We start from the raw sequence: 27,054 nt of genomic DNA, 5'->3' as shown, positions 1-27,054 counted from the left end.
AGTCTACAAGCTGCCATTGACTTCCAACACTGGGTTTCCAAAAGCTGTCCTACTCAAGCCCTGGGCAGCCCCACTCCCTGATGTGTGCAAGGTCCTGCCTCAGGTCCTCCTGTAAGTCTGCAGGCACACTTGGCTCAGATTTGCTGCCTATTTCATAGTCAGGAAAACCCATGTGCAGAGAAGTTTGTGATGTACATGTTGTCAGTCTAAAGTCACTAAAAAAATTAGAATTTCCATTTCCATTCACTGCCCTCAGTGCCATTCTCTACATTACCTCTCTTGTGTCTATGCAAACTTCAGCCCAAGTCTGCTCTTAATGGAGTGGATTTATCCCATATGGGATCCAGACTCAACTCCTTAGCTGCACTTGCTTTTATTGCATCATCTTTTTTACTGTATCTATTGAAATTTACAGTTAATCCATAGATCTTGTTCCTAATTTTGATTCTGTCCTCCACAAGACCATCATTCCCTGCTTTTCAAAGCTTTTCTTCACTGTGTTCTGGGCTGGTGTGAATCAGACCAACTCCTAGACGCTGCCAGGGGCAGCATCAGGGTTTGCATTTTTATGTGCAGTTCTGAAATCTGGCAATTAAGATGCCAAGAGACAAAGTCCTGCCTCTGGCAGCACCTTTGCCCTTCACAGCAAGACATCTGAGCTGCTCATCCATTAGGCTCCTCATCACTGCAGCCATCAGCATCACACTTTATGGAAACTCACCGCCAAGTCTGCGCTCCTTAAAATTCTGCCCTGTGGTCCTGGTGCTGTTTGAAAAGTAGTTTAGTTATTGGTGAGTGGGATGAGGGTAAAGTAGGGCAGTTTGGGGAGGGAGGAAGGGGGAAGTGAAGGCAGTGATAACCTCATCAGCTTCTCAAGATAAGTCACCTCCTCTCATCACTCAGGGTCCCTAATCACAAAGGAAATGCAGAACTCCTTACTGGAAATAACCCTTCCTTTGCAGCTGGCACAGCACTGCTGCCCATGTCCATGTAGCAGGGGTCTCTGTTATGGGAATTTTTCTCCACTGTGAGGAAATTCACTAATAAAATTTATTTCAGATTGATACCATATAAAGTAGATATTCTCTCTGAAAGTAAATTTTTCTTTCCCTCCCCTAAAATACCTTTATTTGGGGTGATCCACAAACTCCACTTGAGCCAGAAAATCAACATTTTGTTTTCAACATCTTTATTACGTGCTATGAATTACTTTAATTCACTTTTCTTTGTTTCATAAACTTTTCCTTTAGAAATTTTTGTTCCAAAAAGAGAGAAAAATGTGCCCTGATATGACTGGCATTTTATGATTTTTCTCCAAAATGAAATCCTCATTAGCTGATCTAATAAATATTTTATCTTAATGGAATCATATATTTCAAAAGGAAATGTCTTCTGATTTTCACTGTACTAGTTTAAAGATGGTTATTCCAGGCTGCTCTGAGAACTTTGTTGGATTTTGCTATAACATTTTCATGGACCGCATAATGCCAGCTGCAGGTGAGTACGATGGGAAATGCCTTACTGACCACAATTGCCACTGCAGCCTCCTCATGTGTTATTTGCATAATAGGGGGGATACCAGCTGCTTTCATCTCCAACAGGTATCCAAACTTTGCTTGAAGTAGGAAGGTTTAATTTGTGTGAATTCTTGGAGCCTCATTCCTCACGCGGAGCCGTGCGCGGCTCTGGCCACGCCGCTGTTGCCAGCGGGGGCTCTGTGAATCACAGGGTCCCCCACAGCGAGCTGAGCACGAATCTCCCCCTGAGCTGCCTCTTTGAAGTGCTGCTCCAGCACAGCCCTCACAGGCCATGGGCAGGCTGACATTTTGTGCAGCTCCTGTTGGGCAACCAGGCTTGAAATAACAGCAAAGGAAGATCTTTGACCCCGGCTGATATTGCATATAACTAGATGCACTTCTGAAAATGCAGAGTTTTCACTGGCACGATATGGGAGAGGAAGAGGCGAGACGGAAAGAAACTTTTAATATAGAAAAGGACAGGTATTTGTTTAAAATACTGCATAGGAAAGAACATTGCTTGTTTGGCTTAGTTCTGGTCCTGAATCTGTTTGCTGTGACATTTGCTGTTAAAGCACTACCAGATTATCTTCACTATTTAAGGAAAAGCTAAAATCCACTTGTTTTATCTCAGGGTAATTAGTTTGAGGGCTGTGAGGTTGAACTCGGTATGTTCAGCTTGTGAAAACTAGTGTCCTTTTCCAAATTTTCTCTTTATGTTGAAGCTGTTACTGTTTGTAGCCAAAAATTACTTGTTCTCCACCCCCATTTCAGCACTGTTACATCTATGCTCTTCAACCCCAACTAGCTGAAACAACTCTAATCACCTATTTTTACTGTTTGAGTTAGGAAGTGTTCACAGGACTCATTTTGCCAGAAGAGCTGAAATGCTTGCAGAAAGGAGAAAGGGAAAGGGATACAAGCTCAGAGCTGCAAAATAGCAGCTGAACATGATAATATCATCAGCTGACAGAGGTGGCTGCACACTGAGCATCTGTCTATAGCCTAAAATGACTATTTTGTTTGGGGATTTGTTTGTTGGTTGGTTGGAGTTTTGGTTTGTTTCGCTGCAGGATCACTCCTAACTGCTAATACAATTAAGAAAGAAACTTCAGAAAAAGAACACTAATCCTATGGTTTTTAATTCCCCATTGGGTTTTGGGAAGAAGTAGTTTGTGGCAAACGAGGAAGACAAACCTGAATCCTTTGCTGCATCCTTCCTCCTGTTTAAGAAGATTTGTGATTCTACATCTAAATCCAAGAACTCTTCACGTGGCCCTGGTAAGTTACATAAGCTAAACTTTTCACAATTTGATGTCTAAAACTAATCCTTTAATCCATATTTAGGAGCCTGTAATTAACTCGTCTTAAATGTTATCTGCAGGTGCTCAGACATACTGAAAAATTGATAAAGTGTATACTTATTCTTACTTAAGGCACCCAAATTTGAATTTTTCGACCATAATGACTGCTCCTAGGTGTTAATGAAGACTTTCATACATTGAAGGGTTCTTCTGATTAAGAAATTTTAAATCACACTTCTCTGTAACTGCTGAAAATTATGCTTCAAGCACCAAAAGAAGTCCAAAGTGGCAAGAAGCAAATTCTAGCAATCTTTTCCCTATTCCATGTCAGGCATTTTTAGTCAATCTTCTTTTTGCAGTGTTTGGGGGAACCTCTCTCCTCCCATGAATTCTGTATAAGTCTGGGTGACTCATATGTTTAACAGAGAGACACTTGCTGAAGGTCATGGCACTGGAGATGGGGGAATAAGAGCTGTCTGTACAGAGATTCTGGCTGAACTGTTGGGAAAACAAGTTTGTCCTAATAGCTAAGGTGAATTAATTTAACTCTTTGTTCTCTGCCTTGTGGACTACAGCTACAGAGAAAACTTTTTTCAGAGAAACTTAAACTTTTCAACAAGCTCCCATTAGTTTAGAAGAAGCAATAGATTCCCACCTGTCCAAATGGTCCAAACCTCCTTTCCCATCTGTTATCATCTCCGTCCTCCTAAGGTTACTGGATTGTTTTCCTTTAATGGAGAAGTAACTGTGGGATTTCAACATTGCCTAGTAAGTGGGAGACAAAGAGGAAAACAGGATAAAATAAGAAAAGGTGTGGTGTTTTCTTTTATCAGACTCTTCTTAAGGTTTCTTCCCCCCATTTCTATTACAGAGGCATCAGCCTGACATTCCCTGTCAGATGATTTAGAGTGAGTAATGAGGGTCTTGGTTACTACTTTTCTATGGACTGATGCACAGGATTTGTCGGGGGGGGGGGGGGGGATTTTGGGGTAGGAAGAGCCAGGTGAAATCTCAGAGGCTTCACTCCTAAGCACTGGCCATTATCTCTTTCCCCAGAGCTGAGCCATAGGACTTGGAGCTGAAGGACTGGTGTGTAACAGGCTTTTGTTTCTGGAACAGAATTTCCCCAAGTGGCTGATAACAGGCTCAGTCTATTCTGTGAAGGATGTCTTTAGAGCCTGCCCTGATACATTTATTATAAACAAAAGCTACAGAAAGTTAAATTTTGTGTCTAACAAAAAGCTGTTCTGGCTATTCAGATAAAAACAGGTTTGGCTTGGGGTTTTTTAGATGCAGAGCTGCCTTTGCTGTAGGAATTCTCATGTATTAAGGAAAGATCAATACCACAGCTAATGGCCTAAGGTATCAGAAAACCTCACTGGAGGAAATGAGAATGTTGTCTGGAAACCAGATGATGATAATCCTCAGGATAAATGGATTTAGAGATTTCCGAAGCTGTTTTAGTAAACAGAGGACAGACTTAGGCAGTTATTTCAACAAGTTCCTTTACAAAAGAGAAAGAGATTGCCATTTTCCTGTTTGGTTTTAGTCTTGACATTGATGAGTTGCAGAGAATACTTATTAACCTCTTAGATGCAGAACCGACCTTTTAATAAAGCAACCTCTTCTTCTTCTTTACAGAGGAATCTTAACACCAGTTATTTTGTCTTGCAAACATTGTCCTTGCACATGCTGTTGACAAAAGCTGGCAGAGAGCCATTGGTTTCCGTGGAGTCGAGCAAAGGCAGGTGGAAAACTTATAAAGGACTCAAGGCAGAGCTCAGACAAGTACCAGGAAGCAGAGGCGCCTTGACTCTGCTCTGGGCTCATGGCTGTGAACCAGCAAGAACCAGAGCAGAGCAGTGTTCAGAGTAGTTCAGGGTTCACTAAGTCCATCCAAACCAAAGCCCTGGTGCCCAGGGTCAGAGGTCCATCCAGGGCACCCCACCCCATTCCTCTTCTCTCTCACCACCCCTGCAAACACCTCTTCCCCAAGACAGTGATTCATGGCCTGGGTCATCTCTTCCCCTGTGAAAGCTATTTAATTATTTAGTTCACATTTTTTATACTTTTTACATTTACTGCTTCTTCTATGAGGATAAAAAACCCCAAATGCAGCATCTGAGATCTGTGAGCTTGTGGTTCTTCTGCAGCTGCTTAGCAATGTGCTCTGCATTGCTCACTGTTCTTTCCTGTACTTTCTTTCCTGTTACAGAGGGCTGAGCTTAAGTGTTTCATTTTCTCACCCTTTGAATAGAAGCATTTAATCTGCTTTTCAGGTTTTCAATGGATTTTGGTGCATCAGCTGAACTCCCCAGGCTGTGTGCAGAACCAGATCATCAAAAAGGTGAAACACAGAGATTTAAACCACTCAAAGTGCCAAAGCAGTTACCTTGCAGTCAGAGCAGGGTCAGCTATGCCCACTGACTCTGCCCAGAGAAGCTGTGGCTGCCCCATCCCTTGAAGTGTTCAAGGCCAGGTTGGATGGGGTTGAAAAAATCTGGTCTAGTGGAAGGTGTCCCTGCCCATGTCAGAGGGGTTGGAACAATCTTTAAGGTCCTTCCAATCCAAACCATGATGCTGTGACATGCTAGATTTGGTCCAGCAGTGCCATTTTCCACATGTACCACATCCTTCTGCTCACATGGTTATTGGGGCAGTAATAACCCATCCCTCTGTCCCATGGGGCCCCGTTTTCATCAGCCACTTTGTCTGAAAAAAGTAATGTGATCCTGTTAAACTGAGAGCAGTTACACCTTGCCCTACCTCGTTTCTCATCTATTTTCTCTGCTTGAGAATTGTAGAAAGGACTATGTGCATGGAAACTCATCTGCTTTTTTCCAGGTGTCTCTATTGGTCTAGTAAATGATATTACTTCTCTACAGTAACTTTTCCTTTCACACATCCTTAAAACTTGGTAGTTGTAAGAATACTATCACTACAATATGTCATTATGGCTATTGTATTTCTGACTGAGCTGTAAAATCAAGGATCTTACAGTCATTAAAAATCCCCCAACACTCCTCAGGAAAATAGGCATGTTAGTTCAGGTTCCCTGGCCCAGTGAGCACAATCTTTACATAATGTTTCAGCTGAATTGTGGCTCCCTTTACTTTCAGTTGTAACTGAGGGTTGTTAAACAACTGCCATGATTCCCTGTGCTCCCCCAAGAGACCAAGCTGCAAATGAATTATAGATTTAACACAAGCAGTCTTTCACAGGCGTCACCCAAAGCCTCTGCCGTGGGTCAGAATCATACGGTTATTGTCCTGTCAGACCACTGAAACAAAAATCCCTGGGCTTTGTGAGAGCACCCCAGTGTATCGATTGCTACAAAGGAGACAGAGGATCTTTGACTTGAGATAAAAAGATATCAGACATCTGTGATTAATGATCAGCAAAACTTGAGTGTTGGAGAGAGAGCTTTTAATTGATTCTGGTAATGTTCCTCTCTGTCTGCATATTTATGCACCAGATGCAGATATGCAAAGTGTTTTGATGTGCAGATCCTACGTGTGTGACCATAGATAAAATCTGTGAGAGGAATATGTTACAGGGCTACAGGAGTCCCCACACACCAGGGATTTGGCTGCTGGCTCGAGGGACCATCATGGATATCTCAGAATCTGTCATCCTGGATCCCCTCACTGATCCTTATCCCCACCCACAGGCACATCCCAGCCTGGATGTGGCCAGGGGAGGGGAGAGGGGAGGGGATTCTGAATTTTCACATGTAAGAAAGAAGACAGCAAGAGAGGGAAGGAAGGAGAAGAGAGAGAAGGCAAAAGAAAGCTGGAGGAGGAGGAGTAGGAAAGGAGAGGGAAAAAAAAGAGAAAAATAGAGGAAGAACTACAGAATACAGTGCGAATATCTTCTTATAACTACAATTAAATGTAGGCTCCTCCAAAAGAAGAAACAAGGAGATGACAGTGAGGACTGAAGCTTGGACTCTGTCCAGATGCTCAATTGACTTTGTCGTTCCTGTCCTATTTTGACCTTTCCATTTTTTTCAAGGGTAATTAAACACTCCAGCTTCAGATTGGATCTTGCTTCAGCTAGTGATTCACCTCCACTGACAAGGTAAAGACCTACACAGGAAAGGTCCAACCTGGCTGCCCAAACAGCCATGTCCATATTGGTCTTATTTTATGTGAATATAATGCCACCAAGTAATTAGCAATAAAAATACTGTGCAAGAGCTGTGTGTGACATTAGGTTTGAGTAATTTGGTCTTTAACCCATCTAGCAGCTACTGCAGGATGCACTAAGTGACTCAAAACCATATATCTCATTACAATAAATATTTTATAGATGACATCTCAGCCCAAATCACCTTCCATGACATTGTTTTTAAATCCACTGGCAGGTGATAGGGTGATTTCAGTGGCTGGTCATTGGAAAAGAAGTCTTCCGTTGCCATGTTTAAATGAACCCATATTCATAACAACCAAGTGCTTTCATTTGGTCCGTGTCAAACATCAACAGTGCAATAAACTGGTGACCCTGCTTCAATTTCTGTCACTCAGAGGACAAAGGACCACTTCTTCCCCACCCTTGGTGCCTATTTACCATTTCTCACCCTTGGCCTGACGCCTAGTTGTGAGAAAGCTCTCACAGTGGACATCCTGCTATATTTGTTTTGTGGAGAGGCAGAAGAATTTGCTATTTAAGGCTGTAAATCTGGCATTTTCACAAGTGCTGAAAATCACACCTTTGCATTTCCTGCTGGATCCCTGCTATATAAGGTGAGCAAAGGTAACCACACTGCTGATATTTGCAGTAGTCCTTCATCTCACTCCTGTTGGGACTGTTCCCATGCACATAAGTGCTCTTCATCTCTGACGTCTGAAGGCAGCTCTTTATCCAGTCTTATGTGGCTGTGAGTGACAAAGCATCAGAGAAAGCTTCCCAACTGTGAAATTTATTAGACAGGAGAGCAAAGTTCTCTGGGGGAAGTGTTGGAACAAAACCTCCATCAGAGGAGGTTTTGGAGGGGATAAAACATTATGGAGGGAGGTGCAGTGTTATGGTCCTGCAGTGACAAGAGTTGAGCAGGTTCTTAAAACTACTTTTCATTTCCAAAAATAGGGCAGAACGTGAGAAAAACCTTCCCCACTCATCAGGTGGGATCCTTTGCCACTGAGCTACATATTTTTCATTAGTTAAGTGTATGCTCCATCTTTAAGTCACTCAGGATTCTCTCCACGCCCTCCAAGAAGGGGGGTATCTGAGTGATTAAAGCATCTGGGTCATTCATTCAAGTGCTTCCCCAGACATGAGTAGAAGGCCATGCTTCATCCTCCTGTAAAAGGATCATGACTATGCAGGCAGGAGTCTCAAAGGCAACCTGAACAGATGCTCACCAAAACATGTGAAAATTTAACACACCTGATGCAACTGATCTCCTGGGCTCCTGGGAAAAAGTGAGGCTGTTTTCTTCAAAATTAAGAGGTTTGTACAAATATAGCTCCCTCAAAGCCAACCCATGATGTGTAGACTATCCCAGGGTCTCACTCTCTTCATGGCTAAAACTTTTCTTCTACTTATCAACTTAAATTTATTCATTCTCAGTATTCTTTTGTTCTTTGGACAAAAATTTTTCTTCAGACTGCTCTTGCTCTTCACTGGTGTGTAGCCTAGTGCCCATTTATAGATCGTAGTCGTGTTCCCTCATCCTTAATTGTGTTAAAATTAACAAGCCAAGCTCTCTTGGTGTAAGACAGGCACTTCCATTTCCCAGATCACTGATAGGGAGAAAGCAATGAACAAGAAATGATTGTTTATTGGCTTTTTAAAAATAAGAATTAGTGACATTAGAGGAATTAAAAAGGATCAGTTTCCAAAGTAGCAAAAGCTGATGTTTCTCCCACATCTTGTGTTGCAGAAATCCCTGCTGCTCCAGACATGCTGAAAGCCAGCTGAAAGCACAGGGAGTAGAAGAAGGTATGGGAGGAAATCCAGCAGAGGAAACAGTTGTTAGAAGAAAACAAAAGCAGAGATAATGCCTCTCTCTCAGGAAGTTTTAAACTGAAATTTGCTGAAGACTGACAGTGTTTTGGGGAACTATTACTCATGCTTATACTATCTTACACTCTTTGTTAAGCTTTTACTCTTGCTCACCATCAGAAACACTCTACTGCACTGCAAATGACTTTAGTCTGAGTCTTTATGGCTTTTCTTACCATAACTAATAGTTTTTTACTGAATCTCTCCCAGTCTGAGTGCATTACTCTTGCAGGAGTTTAACCAGCATGGCAGTCAGTATTCCAGGTGAGTTTTCAGGGAGTCTGGCACTATTAAATTCTTCACTCTTCTCCAATGAAAATATCTTCCCTGACACAACACAGGCTTATGTTTGACTCATGATTTCCCTGAGCAGATGCCACGTCCATGCCTCCTTTCTCCCATGGAGTCATGTGCCAAACTATTTCAGAATGGCCAAAACCAGGTGAGTTTGCATTTTGAACAGCTGAATTTCATCCCACTGCTGCTTCTCCAAAACTTGTGATCACTTTGATTTCCCTGTGTGATATTTCCAAGTGCTTTGAACGCCTGCCAGCCTTGTATGATCAGATGTTTGTTAATTTGTACGACCCTCTGGCAGCATCCTCAGGGGGCACTGGGGGATGCAGTGTCACCATCCCTCACACCCCCTGCCACCCTCACATTCAACACAGCCAACAGCAAAAACTCTGTTTTGTGTAAAAATTAAAATTAGTCAAAAACTAAATCCTGTGATGGCAACATTCAGGTTTCTTTGAAGAATATAGTAGAAGTAATGGCTCTGATCTGGGGAGTGCCAGTCCCTAAAAATAAAACTGGTATTTGTAACCTAGACTTCCTAAGTCAGATGGAAATTCTATTTTTGTCTGTTTTTTTCCTCTGTATTTTTTGTTTGAAACTTTATGCTTTGCTAGTTTTGTCTTAGCAAAGGTCAATTGTTGGAACCTCAGATTTTCATAGGCTACAAAACTCATTTCACACCTGGTTTTACTACTTCCTAAACAAGCTGAAGCAGGATTTTTCACAACAGTACATATAAAGATGCCTTATAAAAACCAAAGCAACTGTGGCTTCTTTTATAACATTTGTATTATTTTTAAAGCACCCTCTACTTACCTTTCCAGTTGATTTCTAATCTATTTTTTAATCTATAACCCTAACAAACTTCTAACTTTACCCATATTTTCCCTTTGTGTCCTTCAAAACTATCATTAACCACATGCCTGAGTTACTTTTTGTTCAAAAGAATTCATCAGAAAACATGACAAGTTAAGTCTAATCAGTCAGTCTTTGCTCCCTCAAAGGCCTCCAGTTGTTGTGAAGTAATATCCCTTGTCACACTTTAGATAGCCTAACAGGCCGGGGAAAAAACCCAAAAATACTTGTTATAACTACAATGATAAACAAAATCTGCTCTGAAGCTTCTCTAATTGCCTTCAGAGTCCAACACAGCCCTTGGATTGACCTCCTTCTGGGGAAACATAACAGCCAGAGTAATTATTAAATATCAACCCTGACTTAAACCCACGTACAGATTTCCAGCTGAACATTAAATAACACTTGGTCTTTGAAAAATTGGGCGCTACAGTCTTCAATGAGCTTCTGTCCCTCATCAGCTTCACAGCACCAGGGAAATAAAGGGCAGGAATTTCCTGGACACACGATGTCAGCAGCTGGAACACTGACCTGTGCTTGCAGAGGCTGCTGCCCTGCTAGGCAGGGTACTGGCATTAAGATTTTCAAACTGTTATCATTCACAGGAGTTCAAAGACTTTTCTTTTATTCCCATGGAGGTTCCTTTTACAGTGGGCTTTGCCTGCCATTTAAATGTTTTCACTCTGGATTTATTGCTTATTTTATCCGGTCTGCAGACAAGGTTTGTTTTGGGTTTGGTTTTTTTTGCAATATGAGTTTCTAAGCTTGGTAAAGCAGCCACAAAATGTTGTGCTGCATGTTATCCCAGAAAATGTAAAATGTGTGATATTTCAGCTATGGTAGGGTTGGTAATAAGGATACAATAAATTTAAAAAGATGAGTATTAATTTAAGACTTCATGCAATCCTTTAAGGAAGCTCTGCTAAATGGAAAGCACCATCTCCTGCTTCAATTAGACATATTAAATATTCCTTCTCTTTTGAAATCAATTTAATAATTAGATATGCTAAAGGATCAAACTGCAAGTTCCAGTTTCCCATAACCCTCTGCCATTCCCAGCTGTTCCTTACAGATCCTGGCCCTGGGATGAGCATTCAGGAGGGGTTGAGATCAGGGGAACATGCATGAGGTTTCTTCCTTGCTTCCTACCACAGCTCATTCATTCTGTAGCCTCAGAAGAGGCTCTGAAACACCACTTTGTTTTTTCTGTCTCTCAGACCAGCTCAATCAGCTCACCCAAGTATGAGAAGCTTTCCTAACAAGAGTCTTATTCAAGGCAAAGATTACAAGCTCCCCAAGTTAGTTCCCTTTTCCACTGATCACTGAGACTTTTGGAGCCAGGGAAGCATTGCCTCCATTTCCTAAGCTTTTGACTGACATCTCATTCTGAAAATAACTGCATTCATCCAGGTGAAATTTGCAAGCACAGATGTGAGGGCACATGGACATGTCTGCCCAGCAGCCAGGGATGGTGTGAAGCCTCAGCTTCTCTGTGCAATGCTTGTCTCTGCACAGACCTTGTCAAGGACACAATCATCCCTCTCCTCAGTGTGACCGAGACCTCAAGAGAGGCTGTGAAAGAGAAAATTCTTCTCTGCTCAATCCCTTGCTTCTGCAAGGGAGCTGCCTTCAAATAAACACTTTGCTGCTGCTGAGCTCTATTCTGCAGACAGTTTTGGGCTGAAAACCTGTCTAGTTTCCCATACTGATTCTGGGTGTTATCAAGATGGAGGGGAGACATGGGGGAATCCCATATTTATACACAGGAGAACAGTGCTGGCCTCTCTGATTCAACTGGTTGAGATTTTTAAAGCAATTGATACTATTCTAAAATGAACAAATAAATGGAAGGAATATACTTTTGAGCTTTGAGATAGGAAAAAAAGTGTTCCTCAGAAATGCCACACTATATTCAATCAATCACACTTAAGAACAGGAAATCAGCCTGGCCTCCTCACTTACACCTAAATGTGTGTACACAGCTCCTGTTGAACAGGCTTTTAAACCTAGACAGAATAACAACCTTGAATTCAGGAGAACAACTATTTCTATTAATCACTGTAATAAAAACCTGCAAACTTGGCAATACAGTTTCACTCAAATGCCTCCTCAATACTCACTGGCAACACCACCCCCAGTATTACTCAGACATTATTATTTTATCATTGCAGTGTCTCTTAAACTCTTATTGCCTCACGAAGGAAACTAATGAATCAAAGAATGATTGTTCTTGAAACAGATCTTTTAAAAGAAATATTAGCTCAGAAGGTAATGGTGGCCTTCTTTGGCCTAGAAGTATACTCCTGTTTGGAAAATTATAAAAACGGAATATCATAAATAAGCGTTTAATTTTTGTTTAATGGAGGCCATCGTTTTGGGCTGCTGCATTCAACTATTAAAGAGAAACTTACAGAGATTTTAAATGGGATCAATTCTGCTGTCATAGTAAATAAAAATGAATAATTATTTACTTATCAAATAAATTTTGTGGGGAATTGGCACATAACAAGGTGATTGGAAGTTCCATTCAAAGATGAACTGGTATTTTAATAAATACTTTAATTTATGAACCACCAGTGATGGATGGCTAATACAGAAATGCTCATGTACAGTCTTGGTCACTGTACATGAAGCAAGTAAATTCACATTTGAAGGTAAATTCTGAAACCTGAATCCTGAGCACTTTCCTTGTAAATCCCATTGCCTAACACATAAAACTAAAATGAAATGCATGAAGTCCAACTTGTTGAAGGACTAAGCATATTCAATCCCTTCTAATTTGAGCTACCATTTACATCAATCAGTCTTCTGGAAGGAAACTAGTTTGGAGTCACCTTCCTCATCTTTGTTGTTCCTTAAAGGATTCTTTTAATTCAAGGGAAATTTCATGGATTTCAATAGTAATGCCACTAGAGCTACTATTATTTCTCTGAGCAGTAATACAAGCAAATACAGCCACTGCAAAAATAGAAAAATAATTCCTACATGCATCTCATGCTTGTTAAATCTCATCGTGGCATGCTGTGATTAATCTCTTGCAGAGAGTTTTTTTAATTCTCATTTAAGGATAAATATCTGGATTTCTTCATAGTAAATAAATAAGCTTTTGCACCACCTCACTTGTGACAGAAATTAAAAATAAGCCATGAATTGATAACAGTTAGTTTTGTTCCTCTACAGATCAGACATTTCAGAAACCCCATGCCAGATGAGCTGACCATACTTCTCACTCTATTTTTGTTTGATGGTTAAATTTATGTACAGATTAGTTTTCAATGGCTTTTGATCACATTTTAAGGACTAGGTCTAAAGCTGTTTCTGTGCATACAGGTCTTGATATCTGGGATGTGTTTTTTAATAAATATCTTCCTGCAAGTAGCCTGCCATCCTCATCTCTTACTGCTTTGGAGTAGAAAGCAAGAAGTTTGCTCAAGTTCCTGTATGCAGTCCCCTGAAATGAATGTTTCAAGCAAAAAGGCAGAGGAGAGGAGTGCAGCTAGAGAGAGGAACTCATTTTTGCTGGTTGTGCTATCCAGAAAAGTCCACTGGGCTGATATAGGGACAATGGTTACTATTGCTGTCTGTGTCTAATTACTAATCATGCACTCTTTGTTTAAGAAAAGGAAATTAAAATTTTCTTTCATCTTCTGCTCCTTCCTACTTAACTCCTACAAGTCACTAATAAAGCACAATATTGCCCAGTATTACTCCAGGGGTAAAACTCCTCTTTCCCTTCTCCTAGCCCCATGCTTTGGTGCAGCTGTGCTGCTCTCCCAAATGAACATGCCAGAATCTCTGGGATTCTCTGCTGTCTCTAATTCCTGACTGCTTGACCTCAGAGCTGAGTGGTGAAGGTTGTGTCCTGACACCCACCCACGAGAGGCTCTTCCAAGGAGCTGTGTAAAGTATTGTGAGCCACTGCACCATCAGCAGGATGGCTGTGGGCAATGAACACAACGAAATGCTGTCCCTGGTTTCCATTTTACTTTGGGCTGGGGCCATGGGGGAAGCCTGGGGTGGCAGGGGAGGAGCAGCTGAGCAGCCTGGGTGACTCTGCAGGGGCACCCAGTGACAGAGAGAAGGATCCTCCCTGCAGCCCCCCGAGAAGCACAGCACAGCCCACCCAGAGTGGTCTGCAGGGGGGAGGTCTAAGAGGCTCTGCTGCACCTCCCTGTCTGGGTCAGCAGTGGCACACAGGGACAAAGTCACTTTGGCAGTCCCAGCCCTAAGAGAAGGAATTAGGAGCTGTTCTGATGGCTGCATGGTGGCCCAGTACAGGAGGTCAATTGACAGGTGGTTTCTTTGCTATCTTCAAATTTGTGGCACTAAATATGGCTGAGTTTTCTTGGAAAAATCAACAAGAAAGAAAAATGAATTTCCCTAACTCCCCGTTCCTTGAAAAAGCCCTTTCTGAGCTGTGGATGCAGCATCCTTGGAGCCATCAGAAAGTTTTGCTAAATGGAGGACTTGAACGAAGGACTTTGTCAGGTAGTCCTACCAGGCTTAATATTTTCTTTAACAGACATGGTGGTTGGGAATGCCACAAAAACTGCACAGGAGCTGTGCACTTTGGCCAGGCACAGGACCAGCCAGGGGCCCTGCTCTGAGCCTTTGCTTTGGCTGCCAGCCCAGGTGAGCATTTGGTCCTGGGTGCTGGATGACTCTGCTGATGCCACCATAAATTCAGGAAGGGATTGCAGTTTTAGTGAGATTTCTGCTGGATGTTTGATAAAGCACCATCCACAGCATTGCACAGCTTATGGAAATCTTTTCTCTGTATCACACTCTCACTTATATATTCTTAATTTTTTTCCAGAAGATTAAACAAAGGTATCATCATTTGCTGTGAAAAAATATAGGTTAGAAATGTGTCTTGGGGTTTGTTTTTTATTTCATGCTATTTCTCTTCCCTTTTAACATCCAGGAGAAAGAGTAGTCATGTGAGTTCAGCTCCTCTGCTCTCCTGTAATCTACCCTTTGATGTAACTAACTGGCAAAAACATATTTCTAATCAAATATAGTTTCTCATCCTTAATCAGCTCAGCTTTAAAATGCAGATCAATGAGATAAGAAAGAGCTGATTTAATTAGCCCAACCTCAGCAATGTTATAGCATATTCTCATTTACAGAAATAATGGGGAGCAAGAGGAAAGAGATTCATCATCATGAAAAGACTGGGGAAGGCAGAGGAAAGCAGGATATTTCCTATGTTAGCTAAGGGTGATTTTCATTCAGGCTAAAGAGCCAGCACATGTTTTATGAGCCATTTAAATAACACTTAGGTCTTGTGCTTCGTCCTTTAGCCTGAGGATGAATTTCTTTCACTAAGCAGCAATACCTTTGGAAATCATCACTTCTGGGTTTAATTGATGAGCCAGAGACAGCTCCCACCACTTGGTGAATAAAGAAGAGGAAATATGGCAGGCAGGAGCATGGCAATAATGCACATTTATGGAGCTGCTTGGGAACACTCTCCCACAGGAGTGCCAGGTCAGGCACTCTCACTGGGAGGCTTTAATGGGAGCAGCACAGGCTGTGCTCCCTCTCCCTGCTGCTGCTGCTGCCTTAGGAGTGGCCACAAGCAGGCCACCTCACCTCTGCATTTCTGGGGGTGTGTTTTGTTTTTCTTTGCTTCCTTCCTCTGTCCCATTAGGATTTGGAATTTCCTGCAGAGGAAATCTCTTCCTTCCCCCCAGCACAGGTCCCCCCACAGAGCAGGACAGTGGCACACCTGGAGCTCTGTGGCACTGCTGTGAAGCTGCTCAAAGGGCAAAGCCAGTGCAAGTTCTCAGCTTGCTCTTCCTGCTTGGTGACTTTAAAGCAGCAGAACACTACCTTACCTCCAGCAGCCCTGTCCAACCTGACTCCAAATGCTCCTCCATGCCCCTAGAGCTGAATCAGGTTAGCCCAGGTTTGGTCAATGCAAGCACAGAAATGCTGCCTCCTCCACAAAGAGCACCCAGAACATTTCCACGGCCACACCAATCCTGTAGAGGCCTCAACAAAAGGAAAATCAGACCTGTCAATGTCCAACAAGACTTTTCAGATAGGCTCCAGCTGTGGAGTTGGGCTCAGAACCTGAACCTTTGGTGAGGTACATCTTGACATTTGTGCTGTTAAAAAGTCAGGCCAAATCCACACAAACGAGGATATGCCAGCTCCTAATTTGAGTTCAGGGAATGAAGTTTGTCTTCATTCCTGCCCATCCATCATTTCAAATGGAGCTATCTTGTGACAGCCACATTTGGTAGTGTCTGCCTGGGAGATAATTGCTCATCACTGAGGGGAACTCACACAGCTGAGATAACCCTCAGGCACTTTCTCTGCAGGGATGGGAGCACCAGAGGCAAAGCAATTAACAGAGCAATTAAGCCACTAGCCAATCATATCTCTTTTATTTTCCCTCATCTCAGATTTGTGCCACTCTCCAGTGCCTCTAAAAACAAGCAAGGAAAGGTCCTGCTCTCTAGAGGGGTAATTCCCTCAGGTGGGCTGGGGCTGAGATTGGGCTCTAAACCCCATTCCTGACCCTTACTCATCATCATTCTGGGCTGGTGGGACATGGCTTGACTACTGCAGACAGAACCAGTGGCCATTTCCTTTCCTGAGAGCCACAAGACAGCAGTGGTCACTCAGAGCTCTTCCCTGTATTCTGCCCCTTCCCTCCCCCAGGCTTGTTCTCCAGGTAATAAATCAATCTTTTCAGAAGTATTAGATCAGGTATCCTGACTCTGTGGTTTCATGAGAAAGTTTTGTAGAAAAGATATTGGGACAGTCTCACATGCACAAGGGCTGATAAACTGCATCCATAGATGATGGCATTCACCTTTGGGTGAATGTAAAAACACAAGAACAGAGAGGAGAGAGACATAAGAAGGGGAAAATTCTGTCACAGTCAGGCCCTCCCAGGTCACCCAGAGTGTTCCTCCCCCATCTCCCTGTCCCAGCCCTTCCCTGGGCTGCAGCCCTTTCGGAACAGCTGCTCCTGCTGGGGTTCTCCACAACCCTAAATCCTGCAGGAAAATGGCTGTGGAGCTCCAAGTGATGCAAAGGGCCAGAGCTCCCTGGCTCTGTGGAGTTTGGCAGTGTGATGGTGTCCTAGGTTACAATACTAAGATATATTCTATTCCCATCCTCAAGAGCTGCTGAAACCAGGAGGGGCATTGTTTCTTCCTTATCTCCTGTTAAGGGGCCCATCAATGCCTTTCTGCATGATTCAGAGACAACTCCCTCCCTCTGTTTAATGGACCCACCCATGACTCACAGAATGGTAACAGCCCATTGTGAGATGCTCTGCCCAGGAGGGAGGAGCTAAGCTTCCCCACCTGGATATAATCTGGGGTTTGGGACAGCACAAGCAGCCTTTCCACTGGCTTCCCAGAGGAATAGCTGTCTTTTCCACTGGATCTTCAGAGGAAAGACTACACCCTTTCTACCAGATCCCTGCTCCAAGAGAACCACACTTGCCTCTCCAGGAGGACCGCAGACAGCAATCCAACTGGACTGCTACCAGCACGCTGACCAACAGGGTGTCAGATTGTATTCTGACTTTGCTGGTGGTTTTTCTTTTATTTTGGTTTTCTTTTCCATTTTCCTAATAAATTGTATTTCTGACTTGGAGTGTCTCACTGGTTTTGCTTTCAAACAAAAACAGAACACATGCAGTGCCCCCACCTCATCCAGCAGCTTGGTTCTAAATGATAAGAGCCTGAAGGATGTGGGGCTAGGCTGAAAATCCTAGCAGGAGACTACATTTGTTCCTCCAGAGAGCCACCTGAACTGCTGGAGCTTAGGATCAAGTCACCAAACAGCAACCAAAGAAAGACCACCTTCTCTTTTCAAAGCCTTGAAATGAAGCTCTCCATCAGTGGCTCCTCAACATCAAGAAATTTTCAGAGCAACACTCACCCCATCCCTGGTACCTGAAGCCTGCACATCCCTTAATTTAGAGGATGCACAATGCTTTTGTTAATTAGAGCCTTAGTTTAATACGAGCTGTCAAAGTTCACTTAACTTCAATTAATTGTTTCTCCTGAGCTTAATTTCTTTAGTTAAGTATTGATTAATCATTGCTTAATTATGCTGAAGTCTCACTGGGTTATATTTCAGTTGCACACTGCAGCAATGCACTGCTTTCTAAAAATACTCAGAGAATCATCAGAAATTTTATGTATTGCTATTATTGGGATGTCTTTTAATATTTATCTTTTCATCCCTTATGTTCCAAAATGTATATTTAACATTTTGTGTTTAATTCCACTCATTTATAACTCATTTTTCCCTGTGTTGGTAGGCCATACAACAGAGTTTTGCTCTGCATGGTGAGGGGAGAAAAGTTTTGCCTCTGGCATCCAGAGTCTTATACCAGGAAGAGTAGGTTAGGGAACACAAGTAAACGATCTTTCCTGTGGCACAATATAAACAACCAAAACATTGACAGCATGGTTTTTTTTTTCTTTGAACATTTACTTTAAGTGACATGCAATGACTTTGGCTCAAATATTATCTGTATTTCCTCAAAACTACAATGCTGGAGCTCTTATGAATGTGGCCTTCAGACCAAGGAACTTGTAATCTGAAATCTCAGTCTGTTCTGAAGTATCAGGAAGAGAAAACTACCTCCACCTCTCTGTAGTATTTCAACAGCTCTGTAATGTCAGGTTGGATAGCAAGTATCTTAATTTTCACAGATAAGTATAATAACTATTAAATTTTTTCCAAGGTCTCTCTTGAATTTCAATATTTACCCAAATTAGAAGTTAAGTTTGATCTGTAGTGAGAAATTAAACAATTACCTTTTCCCCCACCATGATTTCCCTGGAGTCCATTTAGGCATCTCATTTCACCTACTCACAGAAGCATTTTTATTGTTTTTCTAGATGAGAAAGAGTCATTCCCCAGGGAACACTTCTTGGCTTGACACGGCTTTATCACAGTCAAGTTTTAACTTTATCCCTGTGGTACACAATCACTTTTTCAGAGATCTCTCAACCTACTACTACTAAAATTTAATTTTGAATGTGTTCTGTGCTATAGGAGTACTCAGCATTATTTACTACTGTCATCCCAGAATCTCAAATGAGCACTGGTAGGAATATGCTGTAAAGAGAGTCATCAAAATGACATCCTTTTCTACTACCTTTCACCTGCTCAGTGGTGCAAACATCTGGCACCTTGGGAGTGCACATCTTTGCTGTGTGAAAGGCAAAATAAACTGGTGAAAAGACTGAGTGTTACATAGATCATGGAAAACACTTCTGTTCCCTTATGCTGAATGACACAATAGACTGAATTTTCCAGAGGATGGATGAATTAGTCCAGGGTAAAAAAGTACTGACTAAACCCTTGCTCAGAATTTCAACAAGTGCCAATCAAAACATTCCCAGAGTACAATTAATCTGTCCTTTGTTATTCACTTCCTACCACAACTCTGTGTTTCTGGATTCTGATCAAAAGCAGGAGCTCCATTTCTATAGCACTGCTTGGTTGTAATAAATTTATACCCATACATAATCAAGAATCTGAAAAGCAAGTCCGTTGTCACAGCTCTCTTTGCAGCTTCATCTAAACTCTGTCTCCTAGTCCAGGTCATTACTGCTGCAGGTGCTGAACAAACACACTCCTGCCCTGACATGCTCACTGGAAAAGAAGAAACAAAGAATTGGAAAAAGGAAGGTTTACCTGCCCTGCTTTCTGTAAAGGAAACTACAGCACTGAGACACAACAAGCTAAATTTCCCAGTGTGACTTGGATCCATATTCATTAAAATGACAAGTCATTGATCTTAATTACAATCCCCAGGATCCTGCCACATGGAAGTCAAGCTGTTTGTGGAAGTTTAGCAGCATCAACTTGATGCACATCCTCAACTTTCTTATGCTAATTCCTAAAGACAAAAACATTCCCATTTTGTCAGCTTTCTTGGTGTCAGCCACAATTTTACAGCTCAGCATTATTTATTTATATTGTAACCTACCTAAACAGACAGAGTCATCAACCACAGCTGTATCAGGGGCTTTGCTACCAGGAAACAAAACTTCTAAATCCAGGTGGGAAGATGAGACCACAGAGATGAACAGGCAGTTAAGTGGGAAGCATGAGTTTATCAGGGCAATCAGCCTGGTCAGAGGGGACCAGAGCTCCTCCAATCCCCTTCTGCAGACTGAACCCTGCCTGCCTAATGTTAGGAGAGATGGCTAAATCTATGTGCCTATGAATGTTTCAAACATTCCAATATTCTCTATCAAAGGAATACACACAAGGCTTGCATGAGCTCTTCCATCTGTCACATCCAAACTGCAAAATCAAGCACAGCACCATGCAACTCTATACCCAGTGGTCTGCTGGAGTTTTCAAGTTTTCTCTCCCACTACATTAATAATGTGACATGTTCCCATTAAAACAGTAAGATAAATAAATAAATTTAAATGAAGGGAGCCATGGCTTATTTCTTTCAGCATACCTTCAAGTGCACAGAATCCCTGGCTCCCCTGGCTGGGCTGTCATAACCTCCTTCCTGTTAAGGTCTCTTAACCACTTTTTTCATCCTTCCAGCTCATCTGAGAAAAGAACAGGAGGACCAAACATTCTTACTGTGAACTTATACACTGAGAGTGTCCTGTGGGAAGTCTGCTGTGGATTTCTGGTCTCTGGGACATGTGGTCTGCGAGGCTGACTGCATTCAGGACACAACACCTTGTAGAGGAAGCAAAGTGGTCCAGCTGGAGAAGGATTGTCCTTCTCGGATGTCCCGGCTGGCTATCCAGCACCGCTAGCAGAACAGGGGCACTATCCCGATCTCCATGGTTCGGGACAGCACCAAAGGCAAATGCTCTGTGCAATGACAGCAGTGCTGCCCTGGGGTAGGACGTGGCTTGGCTTATGGCTACAGTCAGCAGAAATAAGAAGAGAAAGCTCTCCAGCTGTGGTGAATCCAGGTTTATTGGATCCCAGGGGAAACCGACACCCAAAGAGCACAAGGGAGGGGTTGCAGCAGCTTATAAGGTGGGAGGGACACAGGGGAGGAGTCAGTCCTTGGACAAATAGGGTTTCAGAGGGGAGTGGGATACAAAAGATTGACTTAGGGAAAACCCCAATGGGGATAACTTGAGGGTGGGGCCCTGGCCCCTGAGCCAATCACTCGACGCTCTAGCTGGAAGTTTCTAGAGAGTTCCAGAGAGAAGGGTGGGAGCGTTGAGTGACGGACAGGGCACCGGGGAGGGATTTGAGAAAGGGTACATTGATCTCCAAGGCAACTGGGGAGGAGTTGGGATAACTGGCAGCATAAAGGAGGGAAGGGAGAACCAGGACAGAACCATTGCATGATAGGGGGAACAGAACAGTCCAACTTATACAGACACAACACAACAAGGAAGTGCTGTGATTTGCTGAAAAAAAATTGTTCAGGCATAAGAGGAGAGAAAGAAGTTGTAAAAGTTAAAGCAAGATCCTCGAGAGGCATCAGCACTGCCAGCATCTGTGAGTTCAGTGTGTACCCTCTTTCCTCAGCACATTTGCTTTGGGCAAAACTATAATAATAATAATTCATCAGCTGAAGTAGGTAAGTGTGTCTGTTAACATATCTATCCTAAAATACTTCTGTTGTTAATAAACAATCAAGTAAAAGCTGCAGGTCACCATAACTTTGTCAGACTTCTCACCCTAATAATCTGTTTCCATTTTGAATGACACTGTGCAATTGGCTTCACAGTGCTTCCTTGCTTTTCAAAAATTTCAGTTTGCTTCCGTGCTTTTCAAAAAAAAAACCCACAATTGCTTCATTTGGATTTGCTTATTTTTGATAACTAAATTGGCTTTTGTACTGTAATCATTTTCCCTTCTATTTCTCCATCTTTCACTTTACAGGGGCTGTAGTTTGGTTTTGAATCTTGCTCTCCTGGTACCAGCAGCATTTTCACATGTGCTGAAGCTCTTGTGGCTGTTCTCATCCAACTTGGTCGAGCAGGCTAAAAGGAAAAGAAATGCAGCTGAATTCTGAGGGATCAGGTTCTACCCACCTCTAACATATTATGCAACATTTCATCCTTTGAGTAGTCTTATTGATTTCAGTGGAAGAATTTGTTATTGCAGAATGTGAGTAAGATGTCAGAATTTCACCCTAAATATTTCAGTTTACAAAGGAAGCCATGATGCAGAAGAAAACACACCCTGAGCTGCAGCAGGACACAACATTTGCAGTTAAAATAAAAGCTGGGAAGCCTTTTTCTTCTTTGTGATGGTGGCCTCCTATTGAAAATGTTTAATAAACAGAACCAGTTCTGTGTGAATTAAATGAAAGATGTTCATAAACAACTGAGAGTCTTCTAATCCCTACAGCACCACAAATAATTCAAAGAAGTCTTGAAGTGCCACGATAATGGCGCAAGATGGTTATCTCTGTATTATTGGTTTTGTGTACATCAAAGAAGGCTCTGTAGGAAAAAAATAATGTTGCATAAAAAAACCCAAACACATTTCTTTTAAAAAAAACAGACAATTAAAATTATCCAGAAGTTAAGGAAAATATGAACTAAAAATATTTTGCCTTTGAAAGTCTGTATTACCCTTAAAACAATTTTATGGTGGATATTGCAGGCTCTGGATTAACATAAATGTCTGATTGAAAATCTTTGTAAGGATGTTAAGATTAAGTACACAGCTCTTAAGTTCTACAAACACAAAACTGATTTCAAAGGAATCAAGTGATGAGAATGGATGTCCATGAAACAAATACAATGTATTCATAAAGGCCTTTTTCACCAGTCAAGACATAAAGTGACAACAACTGGACTTGTCACCTGCTTTTAAAATTGCTGAAATTAAAGATTATGGGCAGCACTGAAAAGGAAAGAAAGAAATATGAGCCAGCTGTACCTGTGGTGTGATAACGTTGCCTTCAGGATAGACAAGGCACTGGTTGGTCAACTTCTATGTTGTAATTTTGGATGTAAATGAAGTAAAGAGAATGTGGTGCTGAATGAATGACCAAAAACTGTACAGGGCAAATTCCACCTAGTACAACGTCAGCAAAGCCTGGGGACTTGTGAGGAGGGAAGGGAAAGAGAGCCCTTTACTCTACAAGACATTAGAAAACAAATCACAAAACTAGGCGTGCCCTACACCAGTGGAAGCATGACACACCAGGCAGAAGAGCTGCCCCCAAATGCTCTTATCTCTCTCAGAATATTCAAAACCTTTCACAGATGTAGAAATTCAAGTTCCTGGTGAGTCAGGGCCTCTTGATGCCTTGCACAGTCCCAGGAGCACTCCATGTGGAGGTGCAGTGAGACTGCCTTTCATTTCTCCAATAACCAAACCACTGGACAAAGGAGTGGGCAAAATCCTGAAGGCAAAATGCCTTGTTGTCAGGCACAGAGCTGTGTGTTTGCCTTTGTCCCTTTTGCACGTGGGGTCACACCCCCATGTCCATACTGCAGCAGAAACCTCAGCAACAATGTGTGACAGGCTTTACTCCACACAGAGAGACACTGAGCTATGGCAACCACTTATTTCCTGTCATACTTCTAAATCAAGGCTAAACGAGGTGAAAAGCAAATAGATTTTCAGCCCTTGTAAACTCACAGGGCAAGCTGAATGGATAAACTAAGGTGTTTCATCATCATATATTACCCTGGTGTGTTAGAGCTGGCTGTATAATGGGTTCATGGCCATCTCAAAATGAGTGGAAAGGTGAATGATTCTATTGTGATTACTTGGCTAAAAAATACATGTCAGTAATCCCTCTTCTGCCCTTCACCATTTAATTGTGGTGGTTTAAGGTTAACAATGGGAAAATGCTATGTACTTTTCAGAGGAAAGTGGGCTTTTTTAAGAGATAAATTACTTAGAAACAGAGGGAAAATAATATTCTATTGAAAATTACTCCTTAAGGTCCATGTCCCTGCTGGTTCAGGTTAAAGGATATGTGGGCACACTTGCACAAAGAATTGCAGCTCTGCAAGGCTGTGACTGGAGGAGAATCTCAGCTTCTCTGTGTGAAGCTAAAGGGAAAATCTGTGTAGGAAATTTCAGTTCACCTGATTGGCTGGGATGAAAAGTTTCAAGAAAATAACCAGAATGTATCTTCTAATGTGCCTAAAGGCATCATCAAACTGAGACAGCAGTTCAGATTAGGGTCACATGGTGTGCTCACTTCTGTAGGATCCTTAATCTATAAGCATCTGTCGTCAGGGGCCTTTAAGGAGCTGGTCCCCATCTTCCCTAGCAAATTGCTATGTAAGGAAAGAGGAGGAGGAGGAAGGATGCAGGAACTGATTCTCTTGATAATGAGAATTACTGAGCTGCCACTTCTGCATTCTTTAGGGTTCAGGATGTTTCTCCCAGCCCATCTTTATAATCAGTATGAGGACCATTTCAGTGGGAAAGCATAATCATAGTGCAAAAATAATCTCATGGCCACAAAGTCATTCTTTAAATGTGGGCTGAACTGCTTATGAGGTTAAGCTGAAGTTGTATTTTTATGTCCAGTGTGGCATTCACATTCTCTGAACGTGATTCCTTCGCCTAGGGTTTTTCTCCTGGGAAGCTGAAAGGCAGCAAGAGGCTTCAGAGAACAGGAAAACAATTATTATCTCATTTGCTTCTCCTGTGTTGTGCTCATGTGGATGTGTTTGGAGATTGTTTATCCAAGGTGATTTCTTGATTGGACCCTGGTGTGAGTTGTTTTGGCTCATTGGCCAACTGTGGCCAAGCTGTGTCAAGACTGGAAAGAGTCATGAGTTTTCATTATTATTTTTTTTGCATTCAGTAAGTATCTTTTCTGTATTCTTTAGTATAGTATAGTATTCTTTAATATAATATAGTATAACAAAGAAATAAATTAGCTTTCTGACAACATGGAGTCAGATTCATCATTCTTCCCTGCCATGGGGCTCACTGTGAATTTACAATAGTCCAGCTCTGCTATTGGGTTCCTGGAGCACCCTTGGTACTGATCTGGCTATGGTCTACTTGTTCTGAGTGTGACTAAGGAGCTGAATGAACTTCTCTAGTAGATCCAAGTAATGTTTTTCACTCTTAATGCACCTTGAAGAACTACCAGATTCATTATAGAAGTTGCTCTTTCATTCCTCGTCTCAACAGAAAACAGATCACAGCACTTTGGAAGACAATTTGTCCCCATGTTCTATCTGCCTGTTCACAGGATCAGGAGGATCAGATAAACCTCCTGGCTTTTCCATTCTCCACTAATGCCACATTACAATGTGCTGGCCGTTTTTCCCTGTCATGTTTTGAGCAGTTTCGAATGAGGTAGATTAAAACCTTTTTATTTATTTATAACAGTTGCAGTAAATTTTAGGGTAAAGCAGGCAGCTGCTGGACAGCAGTATTTTGTTTCGTTCCCTCCTCGAGTTAGGGCTATGGAACATGGGGAACTGATATTAGGTTCTGGCAATTTAAGTCTGTTTAGCAAGGTTCTTAATAATCTCTGCATGTATATCACAGGGAACCTTTCGCATATTGCTTTAAATAATTCAAAACTGCTCCAATATTGTATTAAATAATTCAAGAATCGGACAGGCTCTGTGATTAATGATGTGTGCCTGGAATTTCTGCAAACACAGCAAGGAGTCAAAGTGTGCTCTAGATACAAGTGTCCTGGCATAAGATCCTACTTACTCCTTGCCAAGGCAATAGTATGTATTAGAAAATTGGAAAAGGGCCTGCTACTCACTGGAAAACTGACTGAGGCCAATGGTTAATGTGGCAGCTGCTGAAAGAGTTTGTTCTTCCAGACAGACAATACTAATTTGGCTGAGAACCTCTATTGTCTTCTGAGTTCCATTTTTAATCTTCATGAATAGCATTGGTGCCTGATGTGATAATTAAATGGAAGTATAAATATTTCTGCAAGAGCTGGACGTTTGTCCTTATATTTTACCAGTCTTCACCTGAGAGCATGGAAAGGGTTTGTTTTGTAAAGCAAAGCACTTAAGCTTATTTTGCATGATAACTTAATCCTAAAGTGCTGGGAAGTTGCTGTTCTTCCCAGCTGGGCTTGGGTCTGCGATCATGAAAAGTACCTGGAAGCCTGTTGTCCTTCTCCATTTGCTTTTATGGGCAGATGCAAGTGGAGCAGCATTACTAAGGAAAAAAAAAAAAAAACAAAAAAACCCAACCAACCAACCAACCAACCAACCAAAAAAAAACTACAAACCAACAACAAAAAAAAAACACCCTAAATGCTAGAATTGCTGAGTTTTCACCTTGTTGACACAGCAACTACTTTCCCTTCTTAGCAGAGATGAAATAATTGTGGTTTAGACAGTATCAGCAACTGTTTTGCCTAGGAAATGAATAGCTTTCTGTAACCTCAATGTATTTTTTTGGTTAAGGGATTTCTTTAAGACACAAAGAAAATCAATGCTACATTGAGGTAGAAATAAAGTAACCAAATCCTTCTAAATAGCCTTTTAAAAAAAAAATAAAGGATATGCTAGTGAGCAAAATGGAATACCCAGGAAGGAGATTACAATTATCAGCATTTTTGGAAATACTCTGTAGATATCTTTATGGGAGTCTGATATTGGACTCCCAGCCCAGCCACCTCAGTTAGCAACCACTTCACAAACCTCAAAAGAACCAGCTGATTTTATTGGGTTTTGGATATTTTCAATGAAATACTCCACAGGGGATACAATGATATGTGTCCAGCTTTAATATTTAAACGCATTCAAGATTTCTAGAGGAAGAGACAGAGAAATAAAGAGAGCTGCTGCTGTGGCCAATGCATTTGGCATGCCATGGCCAGTGTATTCCCCTCTATGTGCCTCTCAGCTCCAGCAGCAGCTGGTGGCCTGAGGGCCATTTGGATGAGGTGAGGGACCAGCCTGGATGAAACAAATTTTTACAAAAGCTGCTCAGGGAATATTGACATTGGATGCACAAGCTGGGGAGAAGATTGGTGGGTTGGTTCTTAGGTTTCTTTAGTTGTGGCTTTTTGTTGTTGTTGTTGGGGGGGTTTATTGTTTTGATTTTGGTTTTGTTTTTTTTTTTTTTTTTTTAAGAATGTGCATCTTAGAAGGAATCTCAGGTATTTAAGGGCAGGGACAAAA

At 41.9% G+C, this 27,054-nt stretch overlaps 1 long non-coding RNA gene across 3 annotated transcripts; it reads left to right on the top strand.

Moving 5' to 3' along the window:
* Nucleotides 1–2,132: 2,132 nt before the first annotated feature.
* On the top strand, nucleotides 2,133–27,054 carry LOC139587475 (uncharacterized). 3 transcript variants are annotated; one of them, XR_011678407.1, is made up of 3 exons: nucleotides 2,133–2,798; nucleotides 8,706–20,841; nucleotides 21,845–27,054. It is a non-coding gene; the product is annotated as an uncharacterized lncRNA (long non-coding RNA). The 3 variants fall into 3 exon arrangements; XR_011678406.1 differs by adding an exon at nucleotides 6,836–6,901 and having other exon boundaries at nucleotides 2,140–2,798; nucleotides 8,706–27,054; XR_011678405.1 differs by having other exon boundaries at nucleotides 8,706–27,054.

The sequence above is a fragment of the Agelaius tricolor genome, unplaced genomic scaffold (assembly GCF_023055355.1).
Source record: "Agelaius tricolor isolate 1412-34295 unplaced genomic scaffold, bAgeTri1.0.p SCAF_2, whole genome shotgun sequence".
NCBI lineage: Eukaryota > Metazoa > Chordata > Aves > Passeriformes > Icteridae > Agelaius > Agelaius tricolor.
The sequence above is the reverse complement of the archived record's forward strand: the minus strand, read 5'-3'. Positions and strand labels throughout refer to the sequence as shown.